Here is a 22,326-nt window from a genome sequence, read left to right as displayed (position 1 = left end):
GCCAACCTGAACTGTAAAACATCCCATAAGTGGAGGTAAGGCATAAGTTAGGAGTGAACTGAACACTGTTATGGGCAATTGGACTTCAAATAAAGTGTGGAAGGCAGTGAGGTTACTTTTTTCATGTTAGGCAGATTAAACACACAGGGGAATTAGCTCAAATGGTAGAGCGCTCGCTTAGCATGCGAGAGGTAGCGGGATCGATGCCCGCATTCTCCATTATAAAATTTGCATACATTTTATTTTTAACTTGTCATTGCCCATGGTCATTGCAGAGTAAGAACAGAAAAATCACAGATGGCTTTCAAATATGGTCTCATTATAACAACTAAAGTGGTTTAAACAAAAGGGTTCAGGTATTCTTTAGCATGTGAGAGGAATTTGAATTCTTATGCAATCTCAAAATGAAGTTCTCACAACTTCCATTTTCATTTTCTCTTATTTTTTTTGACACTCTGTCCTCTGAAGGATGTATAAATCTGGCTTTCCTTGCAAAACAAGAGTAGAGGAATATCCAGGATTTGATTTTTTTCACAAAAAGGGATTGGTCTGCATACTGTCTTAAGGAGGGAGCCCGGCTAGCTCAGTCGGTAGAGCATGAGACTCTTAATCTCAGGGTTGTGGGTTCGAGCTCCACGTTGGGCGAAAACGAGTAATTTTTGCCTGAATATTGCATTGACTCTCATAATATGGAGATTATTCTTGCATTAGACCTGCAATAACTCCCAAAAATTGTCCAGGAATGGATTTCCTTCATAAAAAATGATTAGTCTGCATACCATCTTGAAGTGGGAGCCCGGCTAGCTCAGTCGGTAGAGCATGAGACTCTTAATCTCATGGTCGTGGGTTTGAGCCCCACGTTGGGCGAAAATGAGTAATTTTTGCTGGACTCTCATAATCTGGTGATTATTCTTGCATTAGACATGCAATAACTATCAAAAATGGTATCTCCCTTGGTTTCTCATTGGTGGGAAATTTAACTTCAAGATTAGGTAGGGTATGAGTCCAGATGAACACACCACAATATCACTCATATTCGAGTAGTACACAGGCCAACCTGAACTGTAAAACATCCCATAAGTGGAGGTAAGGCATAAGTTAGGAGTGAACTGAACACTGTTATGGGCAATTGGACTTCAAATAAAGTGTGGAAGGCAGTGAGGTTACTTTTTTCATGTTATGCAGATTAAACACACAGGGGAATTAGCTCAAATGGTAGAGCGCTCGCTTAGCATGCGAGAGGTAGCGGGATCGATGCCCGCATTCTCCATTATAAAATTTGCATACATTTTATTTTTAACTTGTCATTGCCAAGGTCATTGCAGAGTAAGAACAGAAAAATCACAGATTGCTTTCAAATATGGTCTCATTATAACAACTAAAGTGGTTTAATCAAAAGGGTTCAGGTATTCTTTAGCATGTGAGAGGAATTTGAATTCTTATGCAATCTCAAAATGAAGTTCTCACAACTTCCGTTTTCATTTTCTCTTATTTTTTTTTGACACTCTGTCCTCTGAAGGATGTATAAATCTGGCTTTTCTTGCAAAACAAGAGTAGAGGAATATCCAGGATTGGATTTTTTTCACAAAAAGGGATTGGTCTGCATACTGTCTTAAGGAGGGAGCCCGGCTCGCTCAGTCGGTAGAGCATGAGACTCTTAATCTCAGGGTCGTGGGTTAGAGCCCCACGTTGGGCGAAAACGAGTAATTTTTTCCTGAATATTGCATTGACTCTCATAATATGGAGATTAATCTTGCATTAGACCTGCAATAACTCCCAAAAATTGTCCAGGAATGGATTTCCGTCATAAAAAATGATTAGTCTACATACCATCTTGAAGTGGGAGCCCGGCTAGCTCAGTCGGTAGAGCATGAGACTCTTAATCTCAGGGTCGTGGGTTCGAGCCCCACGTTGGGCGAAAATGAGTAATTTTTGCTGGACTCTCATAATCTGGTGATTATTCTTGCATTAGACATGCAATAACTATCAAAAATGGTATCTCCCTTGGTTTCTCATTGGTGGGAAATTTAACTTCAAGATTAGGTAGGGTATGAGTCTAGATGAACACACCACAATATCACTCATAATCGAGTAGTAAACAGGCCAACCTGAACTGTAAAACATCCCATAAGTGGAGGTAAGGCATAAGTTAGGAGTGAACTGAACACTGTTATGGGCAATTGGACTTCAAATAAAGTGTGGAAGGCAGTGAGGTTACTTTTTTCATGTTAGGCAGATTAAACACACAGGGGAATTAGCTCAAATGGTAGAGCGCTCGCTTAGCATGCGAGAGGTAGCGGGATCGATGCCCGCATTCTCCATTATAAAATTTGCATACATTTTATTTTTAACTTGTCATTGCCCATGGTCATTGCAGAGTAAGAACAGAAAAATCACAGATGGCTTTCAAATATGGTCTCATTATAACAACTAAAGTGGTTTAATCAAAAGGGTTCAGGTATTCTTTAGCATGTGAGAGGAATTTGAATTCTTATGCAATCTCAAAATGAAGTTCTCACAACTTCCATTTTCATTTTCTCTTATTTTTTTTTGACACTCTGTCCTCTGAAGGATGTATAAATCTGGCTTTCCTTGCAAAACAAGAGTAGAGGAATATCCAGGATTTGATTTTTTTCACAAAAAGGGATTGGTCTGCATACTGTCTTAAGGAGGGAGCCCGGCTAGCTCAGTCGGTAGAGCATGAGACTCTTAATCTCAGGGTTGTGGGTTCGAGCTCCACGTTGGGCGAAAACGAGTAATTTTTGCCTGAATATTGCATTGACTCTCATAATATGGAGATTATTCTTGCATTAGACCTGCAATAACTCCCAAAAATTGTCCAGGAATGGATTTCCTTCATAAAAAATGATTAGTCTGCATACCATCTTGAAGTGGGAGCCCGGCTAGCTCAGTCGGTAGAGCATGAGACTCTTAATCTCAGGGTCGTGGGTTTGAGCCCCACGTTGGGCGAAAATGAGTAATTTTTGCTGGACTCTCATAATCTGGTGATTATTCTTGCATTAGACATGCAATAACTATCAAAAATGGTATCTCCCTTGGTTTCTCATTGGTGGGAAATTTAACTTCAAGATTAGGTAGGGTATGAGTCCAGATGAACACACCACAATATCACTCATATTCGAGTAGTACACAGGCCAACCTGAACTGTAAAACATCCCATAAGTGGAGGTAAGGCATAAGTTAGGAGTGAACTGAACACTGTTATGGGCAATTGGACTTCAAATAAAGTGTGGAAGGCAGTGAGGTTACTTTTTTCATGTTATACAGATTAAACACACAGGGGAATTAGCTCAAATGGTAGAGCGCTCGCTTAGCATGCGAGAGGTAGCGGGATCGATGCCCGCATTCTCCATTATAAAATTTGCATACATTTTATTTTTAACTTGTCATTGCCAAGGTCATTGCAGAGTAAGAACAGAAAAATCACAGATTGCTTTCAAATATGGTCTCATTATAACAACTAAAGTGGTTTAATCAAAAGGGTTCAGGTATTCTTTAGCATGTGAGAGGAATTTGAATTCTTATGCAATCTCAAAATGAAGTTCTCACAACTTCCGTTTTCATTTTCTCTTATTTTTTTTGACACTCTGTCCTCTGAAGGATGTATAAATCTGGCTTTTCTTGCAAAACAAGAGTAGAGGAATATCCAGGATTGGATTTTTTTCACAAAAAGGGATTGGTCTGCATACTGTCTTAAGGAGGGAGCCCGGCTCGCTCAGTCGGTAGAGCATGAGACTCTTAATCTCAGGGTCGTGGGTTAGAGCCCCACGTTGGGCGAAAACGAGTAATTTTTTCCTGAATATTGCATTGACTCTCATAATATGGAGATTAATCTTGCATTAGACCTGCAATAACTCCCAAAAATTGTCCAGGAATGGATTTCCGTCATAAAAAATGATTAGTCTACATACCATCTTGAAGTGGGAGCCCGGCTAGCTCAGTCGGTAGAGCATGAGACTCTTAATCTCAGGGTCGTGGGTTCGAGCCCCACGTTGGGCGAAAATGAGTAATTTTTGCTGGACTCTCATAATCTGGTGATTATTCTTGCATTAGACATGCAATAACTATCAAAAATGGTATCTCCCTTGGTTTCTCATTGGTGGGAAATTTAACTTCAAGATTAGGTAGGGTATGAGTCTAGATGAACACACCAAAATATCACTCATATTCGAGTAGTAAACAGGCCAACCTGAACTGTAAAACATCCCATAAGTGGAGGTAAGGCATAAGTTAGGAGTGAACTGAACACTGTTATGGGCAATTGGACTGCAAATAAAGTGTGGAAGGCAGTGAGGTTACTTTTTTCATGTTATGCAGATTAAACACACAGGGGAATTAGCTCAAATGGTAGAGTGCTCGCTTAGCATGCGAGAGGTAGCGGGATCGATGCCCGCATTCTCCATTATAAAATGTGCATACATTTTATTTTTAACTTGTCATTGCCCATGGTCATTGCAGAGTAAGAACAGAAAAATCACAGATGGCTTTCAAATATGGTCTCAATATAACAACTAAAGTGGTTTAATCAAAAGGGTTCAGGTATTCTTTAGCATGTGAGAGGAATTTGAATTCTTCTGCAATCTCAAAATGAAGTTCTCACAACTTCCATTTTCATTTTCTCTTATTTTTTTTGACACTCTGTCCTCTGAAGGATGTATAAATCTGGCTTTCCTTGCAAAACAAGAGTAGAGGAATATCCAGGATTTGATTTTTTTCACAAAAAGGGATTGGTCTGCATACTGTCTTAAGGAGGGAGCCCGGCTAGCTCAGTCGCTAGAGCATGAGACTCTTAATCTCAGGGTCGTGAGTTCGAGCCCCATGTTGGGCGAAAACGAGTAATTTTTGCCTGAATATTGCATTGACTCTCATAATATGGAGATTAATCTTGCATTAGACCTGCAATAACTCCCAAAAATTATCCAGGAATGGATTTCCTTCATAAAAAATGATTAGTCTGCATACCATCTTGAAGTGGGAGCCCGGCTAGCTCAGTCGGTAGAGCATGAGACTCTTAATCTCAGGGTCGTGGGTTTGAGCCCCACGTTGGGCGAAAATGAGTCATTTTTGCTGGACTCTCATAATCTGGTGATTATTCTTGCATTAGACATGCAATAACTATCAAAAATGGTATCTCCCTTGGTTTCTCATTGGTGGGAAATTTAACTTCAAGATTAGGTAGGGTATGAGTCTAGATGAACACACCACAATATCACTCATATTCGAGTAGTAAACAGGCCAACCTGAACTGTAAAACATCCCATAAGTGGAGGTAAGGCATAAGTTAGGAGTGAACTGAACACTGTTATGGGCAATTGGACTGCAAATAAAGTGTGGAAGGCAGTGAGGTTACTTTTTTCATGTTATGCAGATTAAACACTCAGGGGAATTAGCTCAAATGGTAGAGCGCTCGCTTAGCATGCGAGAGGTAGCGGGGTTGATGCCCGCATTTTCCATTATAAAATTTGCATAGATTTTATTTTTAACTTGTCATTGCCCATGGTCATTGCAGAGTAAGAACAGAAAAATCACAGATGGCTTTCAAATATGGTCTCATTATAACAACTAAAGTGGTTTAATCAAAAGGGTTCAGGTATTCTTTAGCATGTGAGAGGAATTTGAATTCTTATGCAATCTCAAAATGAAGTTCTCACAACTTCCGTTTTCATTTTCTCTTATTTTCTTTTGACACTCTGTCCTCTGAAGGATGTATAAATCAGGCTTTCCTTGCAAAACAAGAGTAGAGGAATATCCAGGATTTGATTTTCTTCACAAAAAGGGATTGGTCTGCATACTGTCTTAAGGAGGGAGCCCGGCTAGCTCAGTCGGTAGAGCATGAGACTCTTAATCTCAGGGTCGTGGGTTTGAGCCCCACGTTGGGCGAAAACGAGTAATTTTTGCCTGAATATTGCATTGACTCTCATAATATGGAGATTAATCTTGCATTAGACCTGCAATAACTCCCAAAAATTGTCCAGGAATGGATTTCCTTCATAAAAAATGATTAGTCTGCATACCATCTTGAAGTGGGAGCCCGGCTAGCTCAGTCGGTAGAGCATGAGACTCTTAATCTCAGGGTCGTGGGTTTGAGCCCCACGTTGGGCGAAAATGAGTAATTTTTGCTGGACTCTCATAATCTGGTGATTATTCTTGCATTAGACATGCAATAACTATCAAAAATGGTATCTCCCTTGGTTTCTCATTGGTGGGAAATTTAACTTCAAGATTAGGTAGGGTATGAGTCTAGATGAACACACCACAATATCACTCATATTCGAGTAGTAAACAGGCCAACCTGAACTGTAAAACATCCCATAAGTGGAGGTAAGGCATAAGTTAGGAGTGAACTGAACACTGTTATGGGCAATTGGACAGCAAATAAAGTGTGGAAGGCAGTGAGGTTACTTTTTTCATGTTATGCAGATTAAACACACAGGGGAATTAGCTCAAATGGTAGAGTGCTCGCTTAGCATGCGAGAGGTAGCGGGATCGATGCCCGCATTCTCCATTATAAAATTTGCATACATTTTATTTTTAACTTGTCATTGCCCATGGTCATTGCAGAGTAAGAACAGAAAAATCACAGATGGCTTTCAAATATGGTCTCATTATAACAACTAAAGTGGTTTAATCAAAAGGGTTCAGGTATTCTTTAGCATGTGAGAGGAATTTGAATTCTTATGCAATCTCAAAATGAAGTTCTCACAACTTCCGTTTTCATTTTCTCTTATTTTTTTTTGACACTCTGTCCTCTGAAGGATGTATAAATCAGGCTTTCCTTGCAAAACAAGAGTAGAGGAATATCCAGGATTTGATTTTCTTCACAAAAAGGGATTGGTCTGCATACTGTCTTAAGGAGGGAGCCCGGCTAGCTCAGTCGGTAGAGCATGAGACTCTTAATCTCAGGGTCGTGGGTTCGAGCCCCACGTTGGGCGAAAACGAGTAATTTTTGCCTGAATATTGCATTGACTCTCATAATATGGAGATTAATCTTGCATTAGACCTGCAATAACTCCCAAAAATTGTCCAGGAATGGATTTCCTTCATAAAAAATGATTAGTCTGCATACCATCTTGAAGTGGGAGCCCGGCTAGCTCAGTCGGTAGAGCATGAGACTCTTAATCTCAGGGTCGTGGGTTCGAGCCCCACGTTGGGCAAAAATGAGTAATTTTTGCTGGACTCTCATAATCTGGTGATTATTCTTGCATTAGACATGCAATAACTATCAAAAATGGTATCTCCCTTGGTTTCTCATTGGTGGGAAATTTAACTTCAAGATTAGGTAGGGTATGAGTCTAGATGAACACACCACAATATCACTCATATTCGAGTAGTAAACAGGCCAACCTGAACTGTAAAACATCCCATAAGTGGAGGTAAGGCATAAGTTAGGAGTGAACTGAACACTGTTATGGGCAATTGGACTGCAAATAAAGTGTGGAAGGCAGTGAGGTTACTTTTTTCATGTTATGCAGATTAAACACACAGGGGAATTAGCTCAAATGGTAGAGTGCTCGCTTAGCATGCGAGAGGTAGCGGGATCGATGCCCGCATTCTCCATTATAAAATTTGCATACATTTTATTTTTAACTTGTCATTGCCCATGGTCATTGCAGAGTAAGAACAGAAAAATCACAGATGGCTTTCAAATATGGTCTCAATATAACAACTAAAGTGGTTTAATCAAAAGGGTTCAGGTATTCTTTAGCATGTGAGAGGAATTTGAATTCTTATGCAATCTCAAAATGAAGTTCTCACAACTTCCATTTTCATTTTCTCTTATTTTTTTTGACACTCTGTCCTCTGAAGGATGTATAAATCTGGCTTTCCTTGCAAAACAAGAGTAGAGGAATATCCAGGATTTGATTTTTTTCACAAAAAGGGATTGGTCTGCATACTGTCTTAAGGAGGGAGCCCGGCTAGCTCAGTCGGTAGAGCATGAGACTCTTAATCTCAGGGTCGTGGGTTCGAGCCCCACGTTGGGCGAAAACGAGTAATTTTTGCCTGAATATTGCATTGACTCTCATAATATGGAGATTAATCTTGCATTAGACCTGCAATAACTCCCAAAAATTGTCCAGGAATGGATTTCCTTCATAAAAAATGATTAGTCTGCATACCATCTTGAAGCGGGATCCCGGCTAGCTCAGTCGGTAGAGCATGAGACTCTTAATCTCAGGGTCGTGGGTTCGAGCCCCACGTTGGGCGAAAATGAGTAATTTTTGCTGGACTCTCATAATCTGGTGATTATTCTTGCATTAGACATGCAATAACTATCAAAAATGGTATCTCCCTTGGTTTCTCATTGGTGGGAAATTTAACTTCAAGATTAGGTAGAGTATGAGTCTAGATGAACACACCACAATATCACTCATAATCGAGTAGTAAACAGGCCAACCTGAACTGTAAAACATCCCATAAGTGGAGGTAAGGCATAAGTTAGGAGTGAACTGAACACTGTTATGGGCAATTGGACTTCAAATAAAGTGTGGAAGGCAGTGAGGTTACTTTTTTCATGTTATGCAGATTAAACACAAAGGGGAATTAGCTCAAATGGTAGAGCGCTCGCTTAGTATGCGAGAGGTAGCGGGATCGATGCCCGCATTCTCCATTATAAAATTTGCATACATTTTATTTTTAACTTGTCATTGCCCATGGTCATTGCAGAGTAAGAACAGAAAAATCACAGATGGCTTTCAAATATGGTCTCATTATAACAACTAAAGTGGTTTAATCAAAAGGGTTCAGGTATTCTTTAGCATGTGAGAGGAATTTGAATTCTTATGCAATCTCAAAATGAAGTTCTCACAACTTCCATTTTCATTTTCTCTTATTTTTTTTTACACTCTGTCCTCTGAAGGATGTATAAATCTGGCTTTCCTTGCAAAACAAGAGTAGAGGAATATCCAGGATTTGATTTTTTTCACAAAAAGGGATTGGTCTGCATACTGTCTTAAGGAGGGAGCCCGGCTAGCTCAGTCGGTAGAGCATGAGACTCTTAATCTCAGGGTCGTGGGTTCGAGCCCCACGTTGGGCGAAAACGAGTAATTTTTGCCTGAATATTGCATTGACTCTCATAATATGGAGATTAATCTTGCATTAGACCTGCAATAACTCCCAAAAAGTGTCCAGGAATGGATTTCCTTCATAAAAAATGATTAGTCTGCATACCATCTTGAAGTGGGAGCCCGGCTAGCTCAGTCGGTAGAGCATGAGACTCTTAATCTCAGGGTCGTGGGTTCGAGCCCCACGTTGGGCGAAAATGAGTAATTTTTGCTGGACTCTCATAATCTGGTGATTATTCTTGCATTAGACATGCAATAACTATCAAAAATGGTATCTCCCTTGGTTTCTCATTGGTGGGAAATTTAACTTCAAGATTAGGTAGGGTATGAGTCTAGATGAACACACCACAATATCACTCATATTCGAGTAGTAAACAGGCCAACCTGAACTGTAAAACATCCCATAAGTGGAGGTAAGGCATAAGTTAGGAGTGAACTGAACACTGTTATGGGCAATTGGACTGCAAATAAAGTGTGGAAGGCAGTGAGGTTACTTTTTTCATGTTATGCAGATTAAACACACAGGGGAATTAGCTCAAATGGTAGAGTGCTCGCTTAGCATGCGAGAGGTAGCGGGATCGATGCCCGCATTCTCCATTATAAAATTTGCATACATTTTATTTTTAACTTGTCATTGCCCATGGTCATTGCAGAGTAAGAACAGAAAAATCACAGATGGCTTTCAAATATGGTCTCAATATAACAACTAAAGTGGTTTAATCAAAAGGGTTCAGGTATTCTTTAGCATGTGAGAGGAATTTGAATTCTTATGCAATCTCAAAATGAAGTTCTCACAACTTCCATTTTCATTTTCTCTTATTTTTTTTGACACTCTGTCCTCTGAAGGATGTATAAATCTGGCTTTCCTTGCAAAACAAGATTAGAGGAATATCCAGGATGTGATTTTTTTCACAAAAAGGGATTGGTCTGCATACTGTCTTAAGGAGGGAGCCCGGCTAGCTCAGTCGGTAGAGCATGAGACTCTTAATCTCAGGGTCGTGGGTTCGAGCCCCACGTTGGGCGAAAACGAGTAATTTTTGCCTGAATATTGCATTGACTCTCATAATATGGAGATTAATCTTGCATTAGACCTGCAATAACTCCCAAAAATTGTCCAGGAATGGATTTCCTTCATAAAAAATGATTAGTCTGCATACCATCTTGAAGCGGGAGCCCGGCTAGCTCAGTCGGTAGAGCATGAGACTCTTAATCTCAGGGTCGTGGGTTCGAGCCCCACGTTGGGCGAAAATGAGTAATTTTTGCTGGACTCTCATAATCTGGTGATTATTCTTGCATTAGACATGCAATAACTATCAAAAATGGTATCTCCCTTGGTTTCTCATTGGTGGGAAATTTAACTTCAAGATTAGGTAGAGTATGAGTCTAGATGAACACACCACAATATCACTCATAATCGAGTAGTAAACAGGCCAACCTGAACTGTAAAACATCCCATAAGTGGAGGTAAGGCATAAGTTAGGAGTGAACTGAACACTGTTATGGGCAATTGGACTTCAAATAAAGTGTGGAAGGCAGTGAGGTTACTTTTTTCATGTTATGCAGATTAAACACAAAGGGGAATTAGCTCAAATGGTAGAGCGCTCGCTTAGCATGCGAGAGGTAGCGGGATTGATGCCCGCATTCTCCATTATAAAATTTGCATACATTTTATTTTTAACTTGTCATTGCCCATGGTCATTGCAGAGTAAGAACAGAAAAATCACAGATGGCTTTCAAATATGGTCTCATTATAACAACTAAAGTGGTTTAATCAAAAGGGTTAAGGTATTCTTTAGCATGTGAGAGGAATTTGAATTCTTATGCAATCTCAAAATGAAGTTCTCACAACTTCCGTTTTCATTTTCTCTTATTTTTTTTGACACTCTGTCCTCTGAAGGATGTATAAATCTGGCTTTCCTTGCAAAACAAGAGTAGAGGAATATCCAGGATTGGATTTTTTTCACAAAAAGGGATTGGTCTGCATACTGTCTTAAGGAGGGAGCCCGGCTAGCTCAGTCGGTAGAGCATGAGACTCTTAATCTCAGGGTCGTGGGTTAGAGCCCCACGTTGGGCGAAAACGAGTAATTTTTTCCTGAATATTGCATTGACTCTCATAATATGGAGATTAATCTTGCATTAGACCTGCAATAACTCCCAAAAATTGTCCAGGAATGGATTTCCGTCATAAAAAATGATTAGTCTACATACCATCTTGAAGTGGGAGCCCGGCTAGCTCAGTCGGTAGAGCATGAGACTCTTAATCTCAGGGTCGTGGGTTCGAGCCCCACGTTGGGCGAAAATGAGTAATTTTTGCTGGACTCTCATAATCTGGTGATTATTCTTGCATTAGACATGCAATAACTATCAAAAATGGTATCTCCCTTGGTTTCTCATTGGTGGGAAATTTAACTTCAAGATTAGGTAGGGTATGAGTCTAGATGAACACACCAAAATATCACTCATATTCGAGTAGTAAACAGGCCAACCTGAACTGTAAAACATCCCATAAGTGGAGGTAAGGCATAAGTTAGGAGTGAACTGAACACTGTTATGGGCAATTGGACTGCAAATAAAGTGTGGAAGGCAGTGAGGTTACTTTTTTCATGTTATGCAGATTAAACACACAGGGGAATTAGCTCAAATGGTAGAGTGCTCGCTTAGCATGCGAGAGTTAGCGGGATCGATGCCCGCATTCTCCATTATAAAATGTGCATACATTTTATTTTTAACTTGTCATTGCCCATGGTCATTGCAGAGTAAGAACAGAAAAATCACAGATGGCTTTCAAATATGGTCTCAATATAACAACTAAAGTGGTTTAATCAAAAGGGTTCAGGTATTCTTTAGCATGTGAGAGGAATTTGAATTCTTCTGCAATCTCAAAATGAAGTTCTCACAACTTCCATTTTCATTTTCTCTTATTTTTTTTGACACTCTGTCCTCTGAAGGATGTATAAATCTGGCTTTCCTTGCAAAACAAGAGTAGAGGAATATCCAGGATTTGATTTTTTTCACAAAAAGGGATTGGTCTGCATACTGTCTTAAGGAGGGAGCCCGGCTAGCTCAGTCGCTAGAGCATGAGACTCTTAATCTCAGGGTCGTGAGTTCGAGCCCCACGTTGGGCGAAAACGAGTAATTTTTGCCTGAATATTGCATTGACTCTCATAATATGGAGATTAATCTTGCATTAGACCTGCAATAACTCCCAAAAATTGTCCAGGAATGGATTTCCTTCATAAAAAATGATTAGTCTGCATACCATCTTGAAGTGGGAGCCCGGCTAGCTCAGTCGGTAGAGCATGAGACTCTTAATCTCAGGGTCGTGGGTTTGAGCCCCACGTTAGGCGAAAATGAGTAATTTTTGCTGGACTCTCATAATCTGGTGATTATTCTTGCATTAGACATGCAATAACTATCAAAAATGGTATCTCCCTTGGTTTCTCATTGGTGGGAAATTTAACTTCAAGATTAGGTAGGGTATGAGTCTAGATGAACACACCACAATATCACTCATATTCGAGTAGTAAACAGGCCAACCTGAACTGTAAAACATCCCATAAGTGGAGGTAAGGCATAAGTTAGGAGTGAACTGAACACTGTTATGGGCAATTGGACTGCAAATAAAGTGTGGAAGGCAGTGAGGTTACTTTTTTCATGTTATGCAGATTAAACACTCAGGGGAATTAGCTCAAATGGTAGAGCGCTCGCTTAGCATGCGAGAGGTAGTGGGGTTGATGCCCGCATTCTCCATTATAAAATTTGCATACATTTTATTTTTAACTTGTCATTGCCCATGGTCATTGCAGAGTAAGAACAGAAAAATCACAGATGGCTTTCAAATATGGTCTCATTATAACAACTAAAGTGGTTTAATCAAAAGGGTTCAGGTATTCTTTAGCATGTGAGAGGAATTTGAATTCTTTTGCAATCTCAAAATGAAGTTCTCACAACTTCCGTTTTCATTTTCTCTTATTTTTTTTTGACACTCTGTCCTCTGAAGGATGTATAAATCAGGCTTTCCTTGCAAAACAAGAGTAGAGGAATATCCAGGATTTGATTTTCTTCACAAAAAGGGATTGGTCTGCATACTGTCTTAAGGAGGGAGCCCGGCTAGCTCAGTCGGTAGAGCATGAGACTCTTAATCTCAGGGTCGTGGGTTCGAGCCCCACGATGGGCGAAAACGAGTAATTTTTGCCTGAATATTGCATTGACTCTCATAATATGGAGATTAATCTTGCATTAGACCTGCAATAACTCCCAAAAATTGTCCAGGAATGGATTTCCTTCATAAAAAATGATTAGTCTGCATACCATCTTGAAGTGGGAGCCCGGCTAGCTCAGTCGGTAGAGCATGAGACTCTTAATCTCAGGGTCGTGGGTTTGAGCCCCACGTTGGGCGAAAATGAGTAATTTTTGCTGGACTCTCATAATCTGGTGATTATTCTTGCATTAGACATGCAATAACTATCAAAAATGGTATCTCCCTTGGTTTCTCATTGGTGGGAAATTTAACTTCAAGATTAGGTAGAGTATGAGTCTAGATGAACACACCACAATATCACTCATAATCGAGTAGTAAACAGGCCAACCTGAACTGTAAAACATCCCATAAGTGGAGGTAAGGCATAAGTTAGGAGTGAACTGAACACTGTTATGGGCAATTGGACTTCAAATAAAGTGTGGAAGGCAGTGAGGTTACTTTTTTCATGTTATGCAGATTAAACACAAAGGGGAATTAGCTCAAATGGTAGAGCGCTCGCTTAGCATGCGAGAGGTAGCGGGATTGATGCCCGCATTCTCCATTATAAAATTTGCATACATTTTATTTTTAACTTGTCATTGCCCATGGTCATTGCAGAGTAAGAACAGAAAAATCACAGATGGCTTTCAAATATGGTCTCATTATAACAACTAAAGTGGTTTAATCAAAAGGGTTAAGGTATTCTTTAGCATGTGAGAGGAATTTGAATTCTTCTGCAATCTCAAAATGAAGTTCTCACAACTTCCATTTTCATTTTCTCTTATTTTTTTTGACACTCTGTCCTCTGAAGGATGTATAAATCTGGCTTTCCTTGCAAAACAAGAGTAGAGGAATATCCAGGATTTGATTTTTTTCACAAAAAGGGATTGGTCTGCATACTGTCTTAAGGAGGGAGCCCGGCTAGCTCAGTCGCTAGAGCATGAGACTCTTAATCTCAGGGTCGTGAGTTCGAGCCCCACGTTGGGCGAAAACGAGTAATTTTTGCCTGAATATTGCATTGACTCTCATAATATGGAGATTAATCTTGCATTAGACCTGCAATAACTCCCAAAAATTGTCCAGGAATGGATTTCCTTCATAAAAAATGATTAGTCTGCATACCATCTTGAAGTGGGAGCCCGGCTAGCTCAGTCGGTAGAGCATGAGACTCTTAATCTCAGGGTCGTGGGTTTGAGCCCCACGTTGGGCGAAAATGAGTAATTTTTGCTGGACTCTCATAATCTGGTGATTATTCTTGCATTAGACATGCAATAACTATCAAAAATGGTATCTCCCTTGGTTTCTCATTGGTGGGAAATTTAACTTCAAGATTAGGTAGGGTATGAGTCTAGATGAACACACCACAATATCACTCATATTCGAGTAGTAAACAGGCCAACCTGAACTGTAAAACATCCCATAAGTGGAGGTAAGGCATAAGTTAGGAGTGAACTGAACACTGTTATGGGCAATTGGACTGCAAATAAAGTGTGGAAGGCAGTGAGGTTACTTTTTTCATGTTATGCAGATTAAACACTCAGGATAATTAGCTCAAATGGTAGAGCGCTCGCTTAGCATGCGAGAGGTAGCGGGGTTGATGCCCGCATTCTCCATTATAAAATTTGCATACATTTTATTTTTAACTTGTCATTGCCCATGGTCATTGCAGAGTAAGAACAGAAAAATCACAGATGGCTTTCAAATATGGTCTCATTATAACAACTAAAGTGGTTTAATCAAAAGGGTTCAGGTATTCTTTAGCATGTGAGAGGAATTTGAATTCTTATGCAATCTCAAAATGAAGTTCTCACAACTTCCGTTTTCATTTTCTCTTATTTTCTTTTGACACTCTGTCCTCTGAAGTATGTATAAATCAGGCTTTCCTTGCAAAACAAGAGTAGAGGAATATCCAGGATTTGATTTTCTTCACAAAAAGGGATTGGTCTGCATACTGTCTTAAGGAGGGAGCCCGGCTAGCTCAGTCGGTAGAGCATGAGACTCTTAATCTCAGGGTCGTGGGTTCGAGCCCCACGTTGGGCGAAAACGAGTAATTTTTGCCTGAATATTGCATTGACTCTCATAATATGGAGATTAATCTTGCATTAGACCTGCAATAACTCCCGAAAATTGTCCAGGAATGGATTTCCTTCATAAAAAATGATTAGTCTGCATACCATCTTGAAGTGGGAGCCCGGCTAGCTCAGTCGGTAGAGCATGAGACTCTTAATCTCAGGGTCGTGGGTTTGAGCCCCACGTTGGGCGAAAATGAGTAATTTTTGCTGGACTCTCATAATCTGGTGATTATTCTTGCATTAGACATGCAATAACTATCAAAAATGGTATCTCCCTTGGTTTCTCATTGGTGGGAAATTTAACTTCAAGATTAGGTAGGGTATGAGTCTAGATGAACACACCACAATATCACTCATATTCGAGTAGTAAACAGGCCAACCTGAACTGTAAAACATCCCATAAGTGGAGGTAAGGCATAAGTTAGGAGTGAACTGAACACTGTTATGGGCAATTGGACTGCAAATAAAGTGTGGAAGGCAGTGAGGTTACTTTTTTCATGTTATGCAGATTAAACACTCAGGGGAATTAGCTCAAATGGTAGAGCGCTCGCTTAGCATGCGAGAGGTAGTGGGGTTGATGCTCGCATTCTCCATTATAAAATTTGCATACATTTTATTTTTAACTTGTCATTGCCCATGGTCATTGCAGAGTAAGAACAGAAAAATCACAGATGGCTTTCAAATATGGTCTCATTATAACAACTAAAGTGGTTTACTCAAAAGGGTTCAGGTATTCTTTAGCATGTGAGAGGAATTTGAATTCTTTTGCAATCTCAAAATGAAGTTCTCACAACTTCCGTTTTCATTTTCTCTTATTTTTTTTTGACACTCTGTCCTCTGAAGGATGTATAAATCAGGCTTTCCTTGCAAAACAAGAGTAGAGGAATATCCAGGATTTGATTTTCTTCACAAAAAGGGATTGGTCTGCATACTGTCTTAAGGAGGGAGCCCGGCTAGCTCAGTCGGTAGAGCATGAGACTCTTAATCTCAGGGTCGTGGGTTCGAGCCCCACGATGGGCGAAAACGAGTAATTTTTGCCTGAATATTGCATTGACTCTCATAATATGGAGATTAATCTTGCATTAGACCTGCAATAACTCCCAAAAATTGTCCAGGAATGGATTTCCTTCATAAAAAATGATTAGTCTGCATACCATCTTGAAGTGGGAGCCCGGCTAGCTCAGTCGGTAGAGCATGAGACTCTTAATCTCAGGGTCGTGGGTTTGAGCCCCACGTTAGGCGAAAATGAGTAATTTTTGCTGGACTCTCATAATCTGGTGATTATTCTTGCATTAGACATGCAATAACTATCAAAAATGGTATCTCCCTTGGTTTCTCATTGGTGGGAAATTTAACTTCAAGATTAGGTAGGGTATGAGTCTAGATGAACACACCACAATATCACTCATATTCGAGTAGTAAACAGGCCAACCTGAACTGTAAAACATCCCATAAGTGGAGGTAAGGCATAAGTTAGGAGTGAACTGAACACTGTTATGGGCAATTGGACTGCAAATAAAGTGTGGAAGGCAGCGAGGTTACTTTTTTCATGTTATGCAGATTAAACACTCAGGGGAATTAGCTCAAATGGTAGAGCGCTCGCTTAGCATGCGAGAGGTAGCGGGGTTGATGCCCGCATTCTCCATTATAAAATTTGCATAGATTTTATTTTTAACTTGTCATTGCCCATGGTCATTGCAGAGTAAGAACAGAAAAATCACAGATGGCTTTCAAATATGGTCTCATTATAACAACTAAAGTGGTTTAATCAAAAGGGTTCAGGTATTCTTTAGCATGTGAGAGGAATTTGAATTCTTATGCAATCTCAAAATGAAGTTCTCACAACTTCCGTTTTCATTTTCTCTTATTTTTTTTTGACACTCTGTCCTCTGAAGGATGTATAAATCAGGCTTTCCTTGCAAAACAAGAGTAGAGGAATATCCAGGATTTGATTTTCTTCACAAAAAGGGATTGGTCTGCATACTGTCTTAAGGAGGGAGCCCGGCTAGCTCAGTCGGTAGAGCATGAGACTCTTAATCTCAGGGTCGTGGGTTCGAGCCCCACGTTGGGCGAAAACGAGTAATTTTTGCCTGAATATTGCATTGACTCTCATAATATGGAGATTAATCTTGCATTAGACCTGCAATAACTCCCAAAAATTGTCCAGGAATGGATTTCCTTCATAAAAAATGATTAGTCTGCATACCATCTTGAAGTGGGAGCCCGGCTAGCTCAGTCGGTAGAGCATGAGACTCTTAATCTCAGGGTCGTGGGTTCGAGCCCCACGTTGGGCGAAAATGAGTAATTTTTGCTGGACTCTCATAATCTGGTGATTATTCTTGCATTAGACATGCAATAACTATCAAAAATGGTATCTCCCTTGGTTTCTCATTGGTGGGAAATTTAACTTCAAGATTAGGTAGGGTATGAGTCTAGATGAACACACCACAATATCACTCATATTCGAGTAGTAAACAGGCCAACCTGAACTGTAAAACATCCCATAAGTGGAGGTAAGGCATAAGTTAGGAGTGAACTGAACACTGTTATGGGCAATTGGACTGCAAATAAAGTGTGGAAGGCAGTGAGGTTACTTTTTTCATGTTATGCAGATTAAACACACAGGGGAATTAGCTCAAATGGTAGAGTGCTTACTTAGCATGCGAGAGGTAGCGGGATCGATGCCCGCATTCTCCATTATAAAATTTGCATACATTTTATTTTTAACTTGTCATTGCCCATGGTCATTGCAGAGTAAGAACAGAAAAATCACAGATGGCTTTCAAATATGGTCTCAATATAACAACTAAAGTGGTTTAATCAAAAGGGTTCAGGTATTCTTTAGCATGTGAGAGGAATTTGAATTCTTATGCAATCTCAAAATGAAGTTCTCACAACTTCCATTTTCATTTTCTCTTATTTTTTTTGACACTCTGTCCTCTGAAGGATGTATAAATCTGGCTTTCCTTGCAAAACAAGAGTAGAGGAATATCCAGGATTTGATTTTTTTCACAAAAAGGGATTGGTCTGCATAATGTCTTAAGGAGGGAGCCCGGCTAGCTCAGTCGGTAGAGCATGAGACTCTTAATCTCAGGGTCGTGGGTTCGAGCCCCACGTTGGGCGAAAACGAGTAATTTTTGCCTGAATATTGCATTGACTCTCATAATATGGAGATTAATCTTGCATTAGACCTGCAATAACTCCCAAAAATTGTCCAGGAATGGATTTCCTTCATAAAAAATGATTAGTCTGCATACCATCTTGAAGCGGGAGCCCGGCTAGCTCAGTCGGTAGAGCATGAGACTCTTAATCTCAGGGTCGTGGGTTCGAGCCCCACGTTGGGCGAAAATGAGTAATTTTTGCTGGACTCTCATAATCTGGTGATTATTCTTGCATTAGACATGCAATAACTATCAAAAATGGTATCTCCCTTGGTTTCTCATTGGTGGGAAATTTAACTTCAAGATTAGGTAGAGTATGAGTCTAGATGAACACACCACAATATCACTCATAATCGAGTAGTAAACAGGCCAACCTGAACTGTAAAACATCCCATAAGTGGAGGTAAGGCATAAGTTAGGAGTGAACTGAACACTGTTATGGGCAATTGGACTTCAAATAAAGTGTGGAAGGCAGTGAGGTTACTTTTTTCATGTTATGCAGATTAAACACAAAGGGGAATTAGCTCAAATGGTAGAGCGCTTGCTTAGCATGCGAGAGGTAGCGGGATCGATGCCCGCATTCTCCATTATAAAATTTGCATACATTTTTTTTTTAACTTGTCATTGCCCATGGTCATTGCAGAGTAAGAACAGAAAAATCACAGATGGCTTTCAAATATGGTCTCATTATAACAACTAAAGTGGTTTAATCAAAAGGGTTCAGGTATTCTTTAGCATGTGAGAGGAATTTGAATTCTTATGCAATCTCAAAATGAAGATCTCACAACTTCCATTTTCATTTTCTCTTATTTTTTTTTACACTCTGTCCTCTGAAGGATGTATAAATCTGGCTTTCCTTGCAAAACAAGAGTAGAGGAATATCCAGGATTTGATTTTTTTCACAAAAAGGGATTGGTCTGCATACTGTCTTAAGGAGTGAGCCCGGCTAGCTCAGTCGGTAGAGCATGAGACTCTTAATCTCAGGGTCGTGGGTTCGAGCCCCACGTTGGGCGAAAACGAGTAATTTTTGCCTGAATATTGCATTGACTCTCATAATATGGAGATTAATCTTGCATTAGACCTGCAATAACTCCCAAAAAGTGTCCAGGAATGGATTTCCTTCATAAAAAATGATTAGTCTGCATACCATCTTGAAGTGGGAGCCCGGCTAGCTCAGTCGGTAGAGCATGAGACTCTTAATCTCAGGGTCGTGGGTTCGAGCCCCACGTTGGGCAAAAATGAGTAATTTTTGCTGGACTCTCATAATCTGGTGATTATTCTTGCATTAGACATGCAATAACTATCAAAAATGGTATCTCCCTTGGTTTCTCATTGGTGGGAAATTTAACTTCAAGATTAGGTAGGGTATGAGTCTAGATGAACACACCACAATATCACTCATATTCGAGTAGTAAACAGGCCAACCTGAACTGTAAAACATCCCATAAGTGGAGGTAAGGCATAAGTTAGGAGTGAACTGAACACTGTTATGGGCAATTGGACTGCAAATAAAGTGTGGAAGGCAGTGAGGTTACTTTTTTCATGTTATGCAGAATAAACACACAGGGGAATTAGCTCAAATGGTAGAGTGCTCGCTTAGCATGCGAGAGGTAGCGGGATCGATGCCCGCATTCTCCATTATAAAATTTGCATACATTTTATTTTTAACTTGTCATTGCCCATGGTCATTGCAGAGTAAGAACAGAAAAATCACAGATGGCTTTCAAATATGGTCTCAATATAACAACTAAAGTGGTTTAATCAAAAGGGTTCAGGTATTCTTTAGCATGTGAGAGGAATTTGAATTCTTATGCAATCTCAAAATGAAGTTCTCACAACTTCCATTTTCATTTTCTCTTATTTTTTTTGACACTCTGTCCTCTGAAGGATGTATAAATCTGGCTTTCCTTGCAAAACAAGAGTAGAGGAATATCCAGGATGTGATTTTTTTCACAAAAAGGGATTGGTCTGCATACTGTCTTAAGGAGGGAGCCCGGCTAGCTCAGTCGGTAGAGCATGAGACTCTTAATCTCAGGGTCGTGGGTTCGAGCCCCACGTTGGGCGAAAACGAGTAATTTTTGCCTGAATATTGCATTGACTCTCATAATATGGAGATTAATCTTGCATTAGACCTGCAATAACTCCCAAAAATTGTCCAGGAATGGATTTCCTTCATAAAAAATGATTAGTCTGCATACCATCTTGAAGCGGGAGCCCGGCTAGCTCAGTCGGTAGAGCATGAGACTCTTAATCTCAGGGTCGTGGGTTCGAGCCCCACGTTGGGCGAAAATGAGTAATTTTTGCTGGACTCTCATAATCTGGTGATTATTCTTGCATTAGACATGCAATAACTATCAAAAATGGTATCTCCCTTGGTTTCTCATTGGTGGGAAATTTAACTTCAAGATTAGGTAGAGTATGAGTCTAGATGAACACACCACAATATCACTCATAATCGAGTAGTAAACAGGCCAACCTGAACTGTAAAACATCCCATAAGTGGAGGTAAGGCATAAGTTAGGAGTGAACTGAACACTGTTATGGGCAATTGGACTTCAAATAAAGTGTGGAAGGCAGTGAGGTTACTTTTTTCATGTTATGCAGATTAAACACAAAGGGGAATTAGCTCAAATGGTAGAGCGCTCGCTTAGCATGCGAGAGGTAGCGGGATCGATGCCCGCATTCTCCATTATAAAATTTGCATACATTTTATTTTTAACTTGTCATTGCCCATGGTCATTGCAGAGTAAGAACAGAAAAATCACAGATGGCTTTCAAATATGGTCTCATTATAACAACTAAAGTGGTTTAATCAAAAGGGTTAAGGTATTCTTTAGCATGTGAGAGGAATTTGAATTCTTATGCAATCTCAAAATGAAGTTCTCACAACTTCCATTTTCATTTTCTCTTATTTTTTTTTACACTCTGTCCTCTGAAGGATGTATAAATCTGGCTTTCCTTGCAAAACAAGAGTAGAGGAATATCCAGGATTTGATTTTTTTCACAAAAAGGGATTGGTCTGCATACTGTCTTAAGGAGGGAGCCCGGCTAGCTCAGTCGGTAGAGCATGAGACTCTTAATCTCAGGGTTGTGGGTTCGAGCTCCACGTTGGGCGAAAACGAGTAATTTTTGCCTGAATATTGCATTGACTCTCATAATATGGAGATTAATCTTGCATTAGACCTGCAATAACTCCCAAAAATTGTCCAGGAATGGATTTCCTTCATAAAAAATGATTAGTCTGCATACCATCTTGAAATGGGAGCCCGGCTAGCTCAGTCGGTAGAGCATGAGACTCTTAATCTCAGGGTCGTGGGTTTGAGCCCCACGTTGGGCGAAAATGAGTAATTTTTGCTGGACTCTCATAATCTGGTGATTATTCTTGCATTAGACATGCAATAACTATCAAAAATGGTATCTCCCTTGGTTTCTCATTGGTGGGAAATTTAACTTCAAGATTAGGTAGGGTATGAGTCTAGATGAACACACCACAATATCACTCATATTCGAGTAGTAAACAGGCCAACCTGAACTGTAAAACATCCCATAAGTGGAGGTAAGGCATAAGTTAGGAGTGAACTGAACACTGTTATGGGCAATTGGACTGCAAATAAAGTGTGGAAGGCAGTGAGGTTACTTTTTTCATGTTATGCACATTAAACACACAGGGGAATTAGCTCAAATGGTAGAGTGCTCGCTTAGCATGCGAGAGGTAGCGGGATCGATGCCCGCATTCTCCATTATAAAATTTGCATACATTTTATTTTTAA

General features: G+C 39.9%; 7 non-coding genes across 7 annotated transcripts; all 7 read left to right on the top strand.

Moving 5' to 3' along the window:
* Window positions 1-146: 146 nt before the first annotated feature.
* Window positions 147-219, top strand: TRNAA-AGC (transfer RNA alanine (anticodon AGC)). The gene has a single exon. It is a non-coding gene; the product is annotated as a tRNA-Ala (tRNA).
* Window positions 220-1,197: 978 nt separating this feature from the next.
* Window positions 1,198-1,270, top strand: TRNAA-AGC (transfer RNA alanine (anticodon AGC)). The gene has a single exon. It is a non-coding gene; the product is annotated as a tRNA-Ala (tRNA).
* Window positions 1,271-2,248: 978 nt separating this feature from the next.
* Window positions 2,249-2,321, top strand: TRNAA-AGC (transfer RNA alanine (anticodon AGC)). The gene has a single exon. It is a non-coding gene; the product is annotated as a tRNA-Ala (tRNA).
* A 979-nt stretch (window positions 2,322-3,300) lies between these two features.
* TRNAA-AGC (transfer RNA alanine (anticodon AGC)) lies at window positions 3,301-3,373 on the top strand. The gene has a single exon. It is a non-coding gene; the product is annotated as a tRNA-Ala (tRNA).
* A 3,729-nt stretch (window positions 3,374-7,102) lies between these two features.
* On the top strand, window positions 7,103-7,175 carry TRNAK-CUU (transfer RNA lysine (anticodon CUU)). Its single transcript has one exon. It is a non-coding gene; the product is annotated as a tRNA-Lys (tRNA).
* Window positions 7,176-19,718: 12,543 nt separating this feature from the next.
* TRNAK-CUU (transfer RNA lysine (anticodon CUU)) lies at window positions 19,719-19,791 on the top strand. The gene has a single exon. It is a non-coding gene; the product is annotated as a tRNA-Lys (tRNA).
* A 1,381-nt stretch (window positions 19,792-21,172) lies between these two features.
* Window positions 21,173-21,245, top strand: TRNAA-AGC (transfer RNA alanine (anticodon AGC)). The gene has a single exon. It is a non-coding gene; the product is annotated as a tRNA-Ala (tRNA).
* Window positions 21,246-22,326: the final 1,081 nt, after the last annotated feature.

This window comes from Lissotriton vulgaris, chromosome 1_1, assembly GCF_964263255.1.
Source record: "Lissotriton vulgaris chromosome 1_1, aLisVul1.2, whole genome shotgun sequence".
Classification (NCBI taxonomy): Eukaryota; Metazoa; Chordata; class Amphibia; order Caudata; family Salamandridae; genus Lissotriton; species Lissotriton vulgaris.
The sequence above is the reverse complement of the archived record's forward strand: the minus strand, read 5'-3'. Positions and strand labels throughout refer to the sequence as shown.